This window comes from Ictidomys tridecemlineatus, chromosome 1 (genome assembly GCF_052094955.1).
Source record: "Ictidomys tridecemlineatus isolate mIctTri1 chromosome 1, mIctTri1.hap1, whole genome shotgun sequence".
NCBI lineage: Eukaryota > Metazoa > Chordata > Mammalia > Rodentia > Sciuridae > Ictidomys > Ictidomys tridecemlineatus.
Genome location: NC_135477.1, coordinates 137,429,384 through 137,443,794, shown reverse-complemented (window position 1 = coordinate 137,443,794; position 14,411 = coordinate 137,429,384).

Genomic DNA, 14,411 nt, shown 5'->3' with positions numbered 1-14,411 from the left:
AGTAATAAAAAATCTGCTCACCTTTCTAAGCTTCATTAAACTCACATCTTAAAAAGGAAAAAAAAAAAACTGCAAAAGACCAATGAGATCATGCATGCTGCCTGTATTCATGTGATAGAATCTACCAGGACTGCGTTGTAGTTAAATGAAAAACAGGCACACATTTAGAGATCATTGACCAAGAAATGTAAATATATTTGATTAATAAAACATTTCTATGATGACTTGTTCTGCCCTTGGATTCTGTCTTTCTAGTCCCATGGTTTAGGTTTTTCTTTTGTGTGTGTGTGTGTTGTTGTTTCAGAGCTGGAGATCAAACCAGGGAGATCAAACCTGGGCAAGCACTCTACCATGGAGTTGGTCATTTTTTTTTAAAGGTAAACTGTTTGGTTCTAATGTGCAACTTGCATAGCAGGCAGTCAACAAACTCTGGCCAGGGATGCTTTAGCCGGAAAATAGAACCAACTAGCAGGAAGGTTATTAAAATCCAGCCCTGTGGTTTATTGGACTATATTTGAGATTACTCTTTTCCTCTCTCAAGTGCTTTGCATGCTCATTTGCTTGACCAAGTCAAGTCTACTCCCAGCAAACTCAGGCACAGAGGGCCCGCCATGATCTATGTCAGGGTAGACTTAACATTTGATTCTAGTCCCATAAGCCTTGGGGAAGAGCAGAAATCTCTTGCTCTGAGAGTGGCCTGGGTTTGTGACCCTTCAAAATATATTGGACCAGGGCTCTCCGTCAGAAAGGCCAAGTCAGCAATGTGATTTATTTCTAGTTCTCTTGGAAAATAAAGTTCTACTCGACCTGGGGAAATGTAAGCTTCAAGGATCAGCAAGGAAGACACAGGCTAGAGTAGATTGAAAGAGGGGAGACTGTTAGAGGTAAAGCAGAGTGGACCACTTGGAACCTTGAAGACATTGTGAGAACTTGGCATCTCCTTCGTGTGAGATGGGAAAAGCTGGTTTTGAGCAGGGAGAGGCAGAACATATTCTGACGAAAGGTGATCATTCTGGCTGCTTAGATGAGTGTGGACTGTAGGGGAACATGGGCTGGAGACAGGAGATGGTTAGGCGGGTATCTCAGTCAGGAGGGAGATGATGCTATCCTCTGCCAGGGTGGTATTGTAAAGGTGGCAGGAAGTGGTAAGATTCTGGCCATATTTTCAAGACTTACAGGATTTGTTGATGGATTGTATTTTTTTAATGGATTATATTTTGGATGTGAGATTAAGAGAGGAATAAATGACTCTAAGGTTTCTTGGTCCAAGTCACTAGAAAGATGCAGTTTTGGGGTTTGTGTATTTATACTTTATTTCTAAGTTTTTTTGTCTTTTTCAGTAAGTATCAGGACTATTCCAGTATTATAAATGTGAAAATTATCATGTCCAACAGGCACATAGCTGATAAGACTGCTATCCCTTCCCAGAGTGGCCATGTTTAGTGGCCAGCGCCCCAATTGAAAGCAAAGAGTTAAATTTTATCCTGATTCTTCTGTGGCACTGCATGGATAATCCTTTTCCCAGGAATGACATGCAAATGTTTCTTGAGATGACTATCACAGAAGTGAAGATCTATGTTGTATATAGTAGCTCTCTGCAGCCAAGGGCAGCTGAGTCTCATTCTGGATATTCTTCAAGGAAAGAGAATAGACATGAACTCTTTTCCTTGTACAGCTTGTTTCTTAGTCAGGCTGAAGGCTCAGTTCGGTCCCCTCTTAAGAGAGGCAGGGTGGAACCAACTAGCGGGGTGTTTGGTAGTTTTCAGTCTTCTGATTTGGGCAGTTCTGATTTGGGCAGTTTTAATGAGACTTCTATCCATAGACAACTAGTATTTGTCATTTATCCATTCATTCATACATGAATGGATAAATTCATGTATGAATTTAGCAAATCTTTTTTTAAAGTCTAAAAATGTTTACATACAAAAACGAATAGGACATAGTAGGTTCTAAAATATGAAGCATAGAGAAAGATATGCAATTAATTAAAATATGTAAGTTGGAAGACACTATATTAGAACCAGCAGGGGCAGATTTGAGAAAGTAGCCAGTTCACCTGGAGGAGGGAAGAGTTCAGTCAAGTCCAAGTATTTGTTCTCTGATATGTAACTTAAAATGAACTGATGAATGTTTTGATTAAGCAAGCGGCTACCACAAGAAGTCACCATTGTGGGCTCAGTGGGAAAATCTGCCTTCTGCGTTCATAGCTACCAGGGTGCTCTTCCTTAGGGCATTTGTCTTACATTTGAATCAAAAGTTGTGGTTTTTTTTTTATTCTGTTATTTTTAAAAAAATTGATCATCACTGTCACCCCATGTGGATAATAGTTTTGCACATGAAAACTTAAGAATGTCCCAAAGGTCAACAGTAGACTGAAGGTTCATGGCACTGAGCCAACCTGTGGATATCCTTACATTTTTGAGGTAATGGAATTCTTTGGGAATGTGATGACAAATGGACTGCTCCACAGAAACATTCACAAACACACCAAGCTCCACACTGAATTTCAGGGGGAGGAGCCTGGGCAACCAAGTTAACACCACCGACTCCGAGATCCTGAGTTTGAAATGGAGCCTTTCAATAGTTGATTATAGCTTCAAAAGATTGTGAAGAGGTGAAAACAACAAGGTCCCAATAGATCATAAAATCAGACATACTTCTGATTCTCTTACTTGAGAATCATACTTCTGATTCTCAAATACTTCTTGATTCTCTTACCTGAGGGTTCTAAGTAATAAGGAAAGCCAAACAGAGTTCGTGGGTTCACTCTGATAGCAAGAGAGATAAGGGATGGGGGGAGAAGGAGCTTCTCTCCCCTTCTCTGACTTGGTAGGAGGCCTAGAGAAACCCAGAAAGAAAGCCAGGCCAGTTGGTTAAGTCAGGTCATTTTGTTGTCATCTAAAAGGTGACTCACAGGCAGAGATTTTCCCCCTTGCTGTCATACCAGATTATCCCCTTTTCTCTTCCTCCAAGTTAAAACAAACAAAAAACTAAGACATTATACATGACATGCACCCAATTATAACTAATTTGGGGGAATCCCAGACACGACCAAAATCAATTATTTGCTGTCTACCAAGTAAAACAGAACATTTAGTCCTCCATTTACCATATAATAAAGTGGGGAGTGGATTTGCAGGGCCTTTCTGTCAGTTTTCCTTTCTCTCAGGCAGTAAACACACACACACACACACACACACACACACACACACAGAGAGAGAGAGAGAGAGAGAGAGAGAGAGAGAGAGAGAGAGAGAGAGATTATAGGCACGTGCCATTGCATCCAGACTATTTTACTTTTAAAATTTAATTAATTAATCCATTCATTTTGGTGGTATAGGGGATTGAACCCATGGGTGCTTTACCACTGAGATACATCCCCATGTCTTTATTTTGAGAGAGGGTCTTACTAAATTGCCCAGGCTGGCCTTGAACTTGACATTTGACATTTTAACCTAAGAGTTGAAGGTAAATGTTTTTGTGATTCACTCCAATTGCATGTGGATGTGGAAGGTATTTCTTCCTGTTCTGTTGTGGTATTGTTTATAGTTTTAAAATGTATTCAGTAGTCAGGCACCGTGGCACAGGCCTGTAATCTCAGCAGCTCAGGAGGCTGAGGCAGGAAGATTGCAAGTTCAAAGCCAGCCTCAGCAATTTAGGCCCTAAAGCAACTTAGCAAGAACCTGTCTCTAAATTAAAAACAAAATAAAAAGAGCTGTGTTGTGGCTTATTGGTTAAGCATCCTCAGATTCAATCGCTGGTACCTCCCCCAAAATACACTCAATAATATATTATTGGTATCCAACAAATAATAAAATAATAATGATAATAATAATAAATAATATATCCAACAAACGATAAAAATGGTCACCTACCAGAAAAGCTTGATAGTTAGATATTTACATTCCAGTTTGGTCTTATTAAGTAACTATGGTTTTAACTTAAAAATCAAGATGAACTTAGTTGCTGATTATAGAACAGAGAGTTATAAACTTTTGGCAACCTTAGAGCCCATTATAAGCAGTTCATATACATACAACTCGTCAATTTTAGGTAGATTTTAAAATGTATACCTAGGATTATTCATCTTGGACAATAAATAAATAGCATTATATATCCAGGATAAGAAATTCTGAATCATTAAAAATGTCTGTGACTTTGCATGTCTTTGTAGCCATTTCCTTTGCCATGTGGCTTGGTGGTTCAGGTCACTACAGAGGTGGAATCTATTTCTTTATACCTTGATTAAGGATTGGCTTTTGACTTGTTTGGCTAATCAAATGTGTTGGAAGTGATGATGTGCTGGCTCAGATTCTAGGTCTCAAGAGGTTCCGTGTGTTTCTGTTCCTTTCTTGAACCTCTCTCATTGCCAAGAGAACCTGCCTGGGATGGTCTACTGGAAAATGAGACACTGGAGCTGGGCCAGCTTGCCTTAGTAGCCCCAGCTGATCATCAGCCAAGCTCTGGGCAGGGTGAGCCCAGGCAAATTCAACAGGGCCACCAAGCTAATCCCCCAATGATTCCAGCTGCATGGGCAATACGAGGATTTGTAACATGCCACAAGAATTTTGTGATTCTGTGTTGCAAGGAGTAACTGTGGCCATAGATAATCAATACCACAGGCAACAGAGCTCAGTGTGGAGAACTAGAGAGCTTGCACTTACCATTACTTTTTTATGCAGCCCAAGAAAAAGGCATTCATGGCTGCGAGTTGATTATGTTTACAGTTCTTTTTTTCCTTCAACAATTAATTAAGTTTGGAGGCTTTTTCTTTTCTTTTTTCTTTTTGCTAGCCCTGTTCTATGTGAATGAAGCTGTATATGGATCGACACTTAAGGACAATTATTTTACTCTTTTATTCTTGCTGCACACACATAGCTAAGCACCCCATCAATACTCATGTAAACTCAATTTTCCAATTATAGCATATCCCACATTAACTATTAACCTCACAAAACAACTATCTCCTATAATATTAGCTCAGTGTCAATACAAAAATCCTTACGCACTTCTCCCATCTAGGCATTATAAATATCCTACATTCGTACACTCTATAGCAATTTTTTTCTCACTGCAGCATGCAATATCTATTAGCACACATTTTATTTACTTATTTAACAAACATTTATATGGCAGGATCCCAGTGCCAGGTATGGTCCTAAATGATTTACAGCATGGATTTGCTGCACTGTCTTTGCAGCTCTGAGCTAGATACTGTTCTCCTTATTTTACACATTAGGAAACTGAGGCACAGACAGCTTAGTACCCAAGGTCACCTTGTTAGCAAAAGCAGGGTTGGGATGTGGATTTTGGTACTCTGGCTCTGGAGTCCATGCTGTTAATCACTACACAGGACAGTAATGACTCTTCCACACTTTATGTCATTGTTATTAAGTGACACCCACAGTGCCATTTGGAAAGGGAGCTTCTCCGATGGCTTTTAATACTTTCTTGCCAAATATGATATCAATAAGTAAGTATATAGCTGGCTTTAAAATCTTATTGGCAACACTGTGACTGGTTCTGCTGTAGAGAGTGACAGTTTAATTAATACCTCTGTCCTTTTGGTATTGCCTATTCCTTAGCCACATGACTTGTAAACATTTTATTGAAAAGTATCATTTGCACTTGTTCTAGAGAAACTCTGTTGGCTTATAAGAAAAGTTGTTGTACTGTGTTTAAAACTAAGGGAAAATCTTGAATCATTTTGTGACTCTATATGACCAAGTTTCATAACAGATAATGTATTAGAGATAGGGATGATGGATAAATAGTCTTATAAAATCTAATATTTAGATATTATATACTCTGATTCACTTGTTCCAATCTATATATACACATATTTTATATTTGTATGTGAGTTCTGGTGACCACCTACATTTATCCTAAAGTGTATATTTTTATTATTATTATCTTAGTTTTTTTTTTTGCATTTCATGGTACCACATTAGAGTTGGTGTATATGTGTTAAATTGAGAATAAAATCACACAAAATTGAGAGGCAGCAAAGGGTCAGAGTTTATGGATTCAAGCCAGATTACCTGAAGTCAAATGACAAATTCAATACTTACAATTTATACGCTCATGAGCTAGAGATGTAATTTCTCAATGACTCAGTTTTCTCATTTGCAAAATGGGATTAACAATAACAATACCTACTCCATGGACTCATCTTAAAAATTAATTATATTCACTTGAAACAATATCCAGTATGTCATAAGTGATTTGTAAATGTTTTTCATCTAACAAATGAGAATATTATGTATAACAGAGCCAGGCATGATGGTACACACCTGTAATCCCAGTAGCTCCTGAAGCTGGGTCAGGAGGATTACAAGTTCAAAGCCAGTCTTAGCAATTTAGAGAGGCCCTAAGCAACTTAGCGAGACACTGTGTGAAAATAAAAAATAAAATTGCTAGAGATGTGGCTCAGTGGTTACATGACGCTGGGTTGAATGGCTGGTACCAAAAAAAAAAAAAATACACACACACACATACGTGTGTGTGTGTGTGTGTGTGTGTGTGTATAAAACAAAGATGAAAAATATAAATTTTACTATTGTAAATAGTAATGTGCAAATATAATGAACTGTTGTTGACTGATAGTTAGCCATGACAATGACTTAGCCACTGACCACCTAGAATTTTAATGATGTATATGTAACTTAAAACATAATGTTATTGAGGACAAAATGGGATTTTTGTAAAAACCATAACTAACTTTGCATTGCAAATTTGTAATATGTATGTAAACAAAGTTGTCTCCTGACCTTTCCCTCTGAAACCACAAACTACCAGCAGACCACATGCAGGTCACTCTTGCTATGTAGCTAATTACCCCCAATACATAGTGACTTAAAGCAATATTTTTATTTTGCTCACAATTTTGAGGATAAGAAACTCAAGAAGAGCTCAGAGGGGCAGCTCATTTGGCCTCTATTAAGCACTTTTAGCCAGAATGTGGATGGGCATGGGTCATCTGAGGTCCAAAGGCTGGATATCCCAGGTGACCTTCTTGTGCTTGTGTCAGGACCTGATTGTTTCAGCAGTCTTGCAGATTGTGATTGTAACAATATTAATATAATTGTAAATATACTCTAGATTATGATTTATAACCTATTTCAATGCATCTGTGTCAATTTCATTGAAATATTTGCAGAATTGAAAGCTTGAGACTTCATGGGTTAAAATGCCTCTTGACTGGGCCTTCCTTTGTTATCAGCAGGGAGGGACCTGATCCGTTGAGTCTCAAATATGAGGGATATAAGGGCACCACCCACTTAAAACAGGCTGATATAACTATTCTAAGAGAAATTGTTCTTAAATGAATCCATATGGAAATAAGCCCAAATCCACAGCTGGAGAAGATCTGTTTTCAGGTTTGGAAATAGTTTGCTTCTAAAAATTGACATTGTCCATGGGACAAGTATATTTGGTATCTGCCATTGCTACTGACTAGAGTCACTTTTGATGAATATTTTTGGGTCAAATAACAAAAGAAGGCCACTAGGCCCTCAAATGACTCTAAAAGGCTGAATTTGGTGTAGAGATTTCTTGAGTCTCACAGAATAATGTTAGAAGAACCATAAATAGATTTGTTTCATCTTCTTTTAAAATGCCATGTCCCAATGTTAAGAGCATCCTCCTGCATCCTGGCCTTCCTCCCTCTTGAAGCTCCTTTTCCCACCTTCCACGGCCCTCCTAGAGCGTGTTGTGTTCATATGCACCCTGAGTCCAAGCTTGGTGGGGCATGTCACTCTTCCATGTGAGTCTTGAACTTGAGCTAGGCAACCCTGAGGCCAGGCCCCGATCCCATCCTTACTCCTGTCCTGCTTTTTATGGGAGGACCCTTAAGGAGTGAGAGTTATCCTAGCTCACTCTTTAGTTACCTAGAGTTCTGCAACTTTGATTCTACAGCATGTCTTTGCAGCCTGAATCCTCTGGGCCAAGTTTTGGAGGTGGTCCAACTCCACAGGATCAGCTTTAGATATGACTTTGAGTCTTACTGGCTGTGCAGTCTTCTGGCCAATCTCAAAACTTCTTTGATTAAAAACAAAAGAATCAAGAAAAGGCTAATTTTCTTGCACATCAACAAGCTCTTCAAAGCAACATTTTGAAAAGTGCTAATGACTCAGACCAGATGGAGTCCATTTCTCTGAAAAAGACAAGTGTCTAAAGAAGCAAGGAAGTAAAGCTTCTGCAGGCCAGTGTCTTTGGGTTCTTTTAATATCCAGCCTCACTCCAAACACTGCCTGCATCCTACCTTCTGTCTACTTCATCTGCCACCACCCTTCAGCCTTTCAAAGAAATGACAGCCTACATGGAAAATAACCTCAGAATTCAAACCTGGGGTAGGATTCTCAAGACTTCATTACCAAAATGTTTTTTTGTTTAGAGTGGTACTTTTCATTCATTTATTTTTATAATTAATTACTTTATTTGTTCTAATTAGTTTATTCATTTTATTTTTCATCTATTAATTATAGGAAGATATGCATAACAAATTTACCATTTTAGCCACTTAAAATATACAGTTCCAAGGTATCAACTACATTCATGTTGTACAACCATCAACAAGATCCATCTTCTCCAACTGAAACTCCATGCCACTCAACAGGGGCCCCCATTTCTCCTCCTGCCAGTCTCTGCAACCACCATTCTTTGTGTCTTCATTGATTTTAGGAACTTTGTTAACTGGAATCGTGTATTTTTACTTTTGTTTCCTTATGTCACTTGGCACAATGTCTTTAAGTTTTATTTATTTTGAGGGAGGGTACCAGGGTTTGAACTCAGGGGCACTCAACCACTGAGCCACATCCCCAGCCCTATTTTGTATTTTATTTAGAGACAGAGTCTCACTGAGTTGCTTAGTGCCTCACCATTGCTGAAGCTGGCTTTGAACTCGCAATCCTCTTGCCTCAGCCTCCGAAGCTGCTAGATTACAGGAAGTTTTATTTTTGCTATAATATTGTCAGAACACTCTTCCTTTTGAAGGCTACTAAAATTCCACTGTACATATGTACTACATTTGGTTTATTCATTCATCTGTTGGTAGACACTTAGGTTGCTTCCACCTTTCAGCTGTTGTGAATAATGCTGCCATGAAAATGGTGTTACAAGTATCTATTCCACATCCTGCTTTGAGTTCTCTGGGGTGATATGATAATTTTATTATTTATTTTTGAGAAATGCCCATACTGTTTTCCATAGTGTCCAGTTTTTTCACATCCTTGCCATTTTGTTATTCTCTAGCTTTGTGTTTTTTTGTAGGGTTTGTTTGTTTGTTTGATAATAGCCATCTTTTGGCATAAAGTAGTTTTTTGATTTGCATTTATTTCCCTAATCTTTTCGTGTGTTTTTTGGACATCTGTTATGTCATCTGTAAAGAACTGTCTAGTCAAGTTCTTTGCCCATTTTTAATCAGATTGTTAGTCTTGTTGTTTATGAATTATAGTTTTTTTTGGGGGGGGGGGCACCAGGGATTGAACTCAGGGGTACTCAACCACTGAGCCACATCCCCAGCCGTATTTTGTATTTTATTTAGAGACAGGGTCTCACTGAGTTGCTTAGCCCCTCGTTTTTGCTGATGCTGGCTTTGAATTCATGATCCTCCTGTCTGAGCCTCCCATGTTGCTGGGATTACAGGCATGAGCCATGGCACCTGGTTAGGGTGTGTGTGTGTGTGTGTGTGTGTGTGTGTGTGTGTGTGTGTGTGTGTGTTTTCTTCGTATTAAGCTCATAATAGTTATATGATATCAAAAGATTTTCTTCCATTCCATGTCTTTTTACCTGTTAATAATGTTCTTCAATGCACAATAGTTCCTGGTTTTGATATGGTTAGATTTACATTTTTCTTATGTCATGTTTGGTATGATACCCAAGAAATCATTGCCAAATCCAATATCATGAAGGTTTCCCTATATGTGTTGGTAAGAGTTATATAGATTTAGCTCTTACATTTAGATCTTTGATCCACTTTGAGTTAATTTTTGCATATGATGTATGTGGACAACCAGTTTTTCTATCACCATTTGTTAAAAGGACTAAAAGACTGTCCTTTCCCCTTGAATGGTCTTGGTGCCTGTGTTGAAAACCACTGGACTGTATATAAAAGGGTTTATTTCCATACTCTTTTTTTTAACTTCTTCAACAACTTTCTCCTCCTTCTCCTCCTCCTCTTCCTCCTCTTCTTCCTTCTCCTCCTCCTCCTCCTCCTCCTCCTCCTTCTCCTCCTCCTTCTCCACCTTCTCTCCTTCTCCTTCTTCCTCTTCCTCTTCTTCTTCATTTTCTTGATGCTGGGGACTGAACTCAGAGCCAAATATATGCCAAGCCTGTGCTCCATACTCTCTATATACTCCCTGTGTCTGTACCCTTAAAGTAGTTCTTGACTCATCAGATTCTGCTGATGACCACTGAATTGTCTCCAGATCCTTCAGACCAAAGGCTAAGATGTTTTACAATATTTGATTCACCTCATGGGGTCAGTTATTCACCCATGAGCTGCTTTGCAGGGCACATCAGTTCTTCCTTTATAAGTCTTCATACTGTGTTTTGCCAGTTAACAGAACTCTGAAAGTGCTAGCAGGCTGAGGAGGGATGGAATGGAATGAACAAGCCATTGTAAGGGAGAAACACGGAGCGTCTTTCAGTATAACATCTTGAGATTTGAAGAAGCTTTCTTGATCAAATGAAGTCACTTGAAAGCCAAAGGATCTATGGGAATTAGTGTAGTGAAGAGTTGGAGGAAGATATTTAAGGCATGGGAACAGTACATTATTGAGCTTTCCAAAATATGCTTTGACACTATAAGAGCCACACAGAGTGAACACAGTGTGTTTCCTATGTGTTTTCCTCCTCAGCCTTCAAGTTCCCAAGGACAGGATTGTGTGACATTCACCTTTGTATCTTTGGGGACTAGCACTGAAGTGCCTGCTCATTTTAAGAGTTCAATCAATGCTTATTTTTGTCAGAATAATGAACTCTAAACATGCATCTATGGTTTCTAGCACTTCTAAACCACACTTCACTGTCAATTGAAACACTTTCTTTTGTGGAGTCTTAGATTTTGTTCTTGTACTTTGTAAGATAGGCCTTGTTAGTGATGAGAAATCCAAGACTCATAGAAAGTAATTTGTCTAAGTTCACATAAGTACGAAGTGGAAAAGTCGGTATTTGAACCCAGGCTGATGGCATAAGAAGTGGCATTCTTGTAGCTATTTCATGCTGCTTCATTTTGTGTGTGCCCTGGTAACTCAGAATTGTGAACAGGACTTACCTTTCAGGGAGGGTCTAGATACGTGAGGGACTTGGCACATCTTATGACGATTGTTCCCCTTTTTTTGAGCACCTAGTATACAGCAGCCTATTCTAAGCACATTGGATGTCCCTTATCATTAAATTGTCACAACAGCCCTGTGAGGTAGGTACTAGAATTATTATCATTTTACAGATGAGAAAAACTGAGGTATGAAGAGCGAGAATCTGACTGAGGCCGTCTGACTAGTGAGATGAGACATCAGCTGTGCTGGGCTGCTGTCCCTGGAGTCCTCTCAGGGACACTAGGAAGCAGTTATTATCTCTACTCTGAGGAAGAGTGAACTGGGTCAGATGGGTGATATTTACTGTCTTTGCCCTTGGTTTCGAATCATTCGTGTTATTTGGAATGATCTCTTCTGTCTCCTGTCAGTTTCTCCCCTGCCTCCAAATAATCAGAAAAGTCACTTACAATGAGGCAGAATTTCTAAGAAATTCTTTCTCCCAAGCAGAAGCTGAGCCATCTGCACCATTTCTCAGAGTGCTTCTCAGAGGTCTTAGTTGTTTGATGTCCTTCCTGCCCTGGGAGGGATTGATTCAGAGCCCTGCAAAGAGAGAAGCTTCAGGGTGTCAAATCTCTGAAAGGGTGCCTTGACCCCAGGCGCCCCTGTGGTTGGGTCAGAAATGGTGACTGTGATTTATAGAGCAATAAACAGCCTTCCCATGCTTTCCTTTACTTGAGGGAGTGAGCAAACCACTTTCTGAGTATGAAAACTACTTTTTGTCAAATACCTTTGCTTATTATGGAGAAAGGTATTAGTATTGAGGGTGAGAGTTTGGGTTAGTCGGAGTGAGAACCTGAAGAAACCATACAACAAAGAGAGACTTGAACCCAATCCTCTTGAGCACAAACACCACTCAAGCTAGCTTAATACACAAGCTGACCAGAAGGTTGTATCCAGTCAAAGTCTTTCTATTCTTGTGTGTTTTGTTCCCCTACAAAGCACTTTTGCAGACGGTGAGTGCTGGCTTGTGTATTCCCTCAAGGAGAAAACTGACACATATGGGAAATCATTCTCTTCCCCTTCCGCCTCCCTCCCCACCCCTGCCCCATGCGATCTCCAACTCCCCCATCCCAAACACACAAACTTCTTTGAGCTGCATGATGCAATGTAATTTTATTTTATTTTTTTTTCTGGACAGAGAAGCAGCATTTGTTTCTTTCTCAACCAATTTTTGTTCCAAGACCTCACAAGGAGTGAGGAGAATAACTTCCTGAGTAAAGAAAGCATTTGAATGTCTGCATCGAAAGATACACAAATCCCAGAACTTAATGGGAGCAGGGCGGAGCCTAGAAGGAGTGAAAACGGAGGACAGTCATTTCTGCTGCAGGGGAATTGGGAACCAGACTGTCTGTCTGTTTTTCCTTCTTTTCTTCTTTTCCCCCTTCCTTCCTTACTCCTTTCCTTCCCTTTTCTTCTTTTTTTCTTCATCATTTATTATGTCTATAAAAAAATCCTATAGACTTTAAATTCAACTTCCTTCAACTTGAAAAAAAAAAGCCAAAGCATTTTTTTTCCTTTTTTCTTTTAAAGATCTAGGTCACTTATTATGAAACTTGGGGTATGGAGGATTCTTAGGAGATGTTATTCCAATAAATTCTAGCCTGACTTATTCGGCTGTTAATGTATCAATTCTATTAAGGCATATTTTCTTCCAGTTTCAACTCCAGCGAGTTTTTCCCTTTATAAAATGCTCAGATTACACACAAGTGAGCACTAAAGTGGAGACGGCGGGAGGAGGGTAGATAAGGGTTAGGCGTCATATCCAGAGAATTCCTGCAGCCATGAACCTTAGGGGCAGACTATTAGCAGGCTTCCCAGGAAGGTTATACATCATGTCCAGGACTTTACATTAAAATGATTTTTTACTTGAGTCATTTGTTAGTCCATTACCAGTTCACATATCAGATTGCATTTCATCTTGTATTAAATCAAGGTAATCTGGCATGTAACAATAGGCTCCCTCATTTCACATCCAACTCTCGGCAAGAGTGGAGATTCCTGAGCATTCCACCACACAGGCACACACGCCTCCATATGGTCTGCAAGATCCCAGTCTTGCCGAAAGCATCATCACCATTGACCGAGTCCCAGATTCTCCCACAAAGACATGTGATTGACAAATGAAGTCCAAATCCTGTACTGAATGCTGATTTTTCTCTTTAGGGTTCAACTCATTCTCCTCCAACTACACTCCTAAAAGGATCTGAAGCAAACTCCTGTTGCTAATCCTGCAATCCTTACAGAGAGAAAAAGTGGAAGAGAGACCTCGAACAAATTACAAAGGAGGAAACCTGCATGAGAAAGCCACGTTTTTATACTTGAGGATCTTCCTTATATGATGACCTAACTTCATTTCCAAGCTGTGTGTCCTTTTATGGGGGAGTAAAAGAGGGCTGGTTAATGCCTGAGACTTCACTGGTAGGAAAACTGAGCCTCTGTATAATTCATTCTATTTATTGCACGAAGGTACTGTTAGGTTTTTGTGCCACCCATGACTCGAATGGCTGCAGTGTTGGAGTGAGATCCTGCCCTCCACAGGCCAGGGCCACATATGTCACATTAATTATGTTCCTAATGCTCTTCCCTGGTACCCCTGTGTTTCCAAGTGCTTAGTGCTCCTATGAGTAAATGATTTCTTTCCACTACTGCTTAAAGTGCCAGAAGGCAAGAGAAATTTAAACAGACCTAAGATCAACATTGTGAGTTTACTTGGCCTCCCCATCCAGCAACACTGCCATAAATTTCTTCAACTTCTTAGTTGGGAATTTTAAAGGCCTATAGTGTTGGCAAGGTTTATATAACAATGTTTCTTCTATATGGATTATAAACTTGCAAAATCCCAAGCAGTCCTGGGTATCATATTTGGTCAGTAGGTCAACATGAGAAGACAACAGAAAAACTCAACACCGTGTCCAGCCAAACACTTTTTGGTTTTGGCGCAGTGGGTAGAAACAGCTTGGTCAGCTCCATCTCTGACAGGGTCAGGAGCCTGGATCTTAAAGAGTGTTGTGGGCCTCCCTAACCCCTTTGGAGCTTTGCCATATTAGAAGTCTGTGGCCCTTTCAGAGCCAGGGACCCTAACTAAGCCAGAGG